Source organism: Cyprinodon variegatus, unplaced genomic scaffold (genome assembly GCF_000732505.1).
Source record: "Cyprinodon variegatus isolate N-32 unplaced genomic scaffold, C_variegatus-1.0 Scaffold43, whole genome shotgun sequence".
In the NCBI taxonomy this organism is placed as follows: Eukaryota; Metazoa; Chordata; class Actinopteri; order Cyprinodontiformes; family Cyprinodontidae; genus Cyprinodon; species Cyprinodon variegatus.
The window spans coordinates 2,097,466-2,098,790 of record NW_015150496.1 but is presented as its reverse complement, the minus strand read 5'-3'; positions in this window follow the sequence as shown (position 1 = coordinate 2,098,790).

Here is a 1,325-nt window from a genome sequence, read left to right as displayed (position 1 = left end):
ATTACAGATCTTGAGAATATGATCACAACTTGCTTTTAAAAAAATGTTTTGTTCTGAAAATTTGTGTTATTATTAGTTTTTGATTTTAGCCAACTCTGTTTAAAGAAAAGATCTCTGCCCAAAACAAAAATGTGTCTGATTTTACATATGTGATTACTTTGCAGTATTTCGGTTAGAGATTGAAGCTTTAATTTTTCTTATTTGCAAACTTTTATATCAGCGTTTGGTACAGATTTTTTTTATCTAACCTTACAGCCAAGATACCAAACCGGTATGCTATGTGGGTTTTACATACATTTGATTTTACAAACACAAGTTTAATGGTAACCAATCTGAAAAAAGCCTGTAGTGTTTTAAAGAAATGTCTCTAGTGCTGAAACTTGTTATGAAGCATAAAAACAGAGAATCCGGGACATTGTGATCATTTTCGTAGCTGTTGAATGCAACATATAATTTGCGTCCTGAAGCTGTGGAACACAGCATGTGTGAGTTTGTTGCTACCTCTCTTTTCTCGAGAGGTTGGTGATGTTTTACATGTATGTTTTTACATGTAATTAAAAGGCTTTTTGTATTTGTTCTTGGTCTGAAGTGTTTTATGTAGTGTTGTAAAAAAAAAAAACATACTGGATCAAACATGAATCTTAACTTGCAGGTTGAGATTAAAGATATTTTAGGGCGATATTAGCTGCTTTTTGTTTTTCTGGTAACCTCATCAGCCGATATGTTCATGTTTTCTGATTCCTTAGTTCTTCCAGCGGGCACACGTCTAATACTGTTATCATTCCTTTATCTCCTGTCGTTTTGGTATTGCTTTTTCTTCCTGCTTTTGCTCTCTGCTGTGTCATACTCTACAATTTATACACAAATAATTGAACAGATATAAAAGATTTTTTTTATTTTTTATATAGGTTTAGAGCAGCGATCCCAGAATTTATAGGCAAGAAAAAATAGGTTGTAAAACACTATCATGAAAGGATCTCCAGATATCAAACTTTTTATGTTTTCCTATATGAGAAAGATTAGTCACAGAGCTTATTTTTAATAGTTTTTGATGTTTATGATTGCATGTGATTGACCTGTTTATCAATAATGGTGAAAATCTGGACCCAAATTACTACGGGTTCCACAGGAACCGACATGGTCTGTGTTTTTCTGGTTTAATCTCTCAGGAGCCTACTTTGGTTTGCTGCCGGTACACACATTTCCTGATTGATAAACAGTCAATTCAGTTTATTTCTATACAATTCACAACATGTCATCTCAGTCAGATTGATTCAAAGTTTTCTAACTGAGGAAAACCAGTTGATTGCATCGACTCATTGACT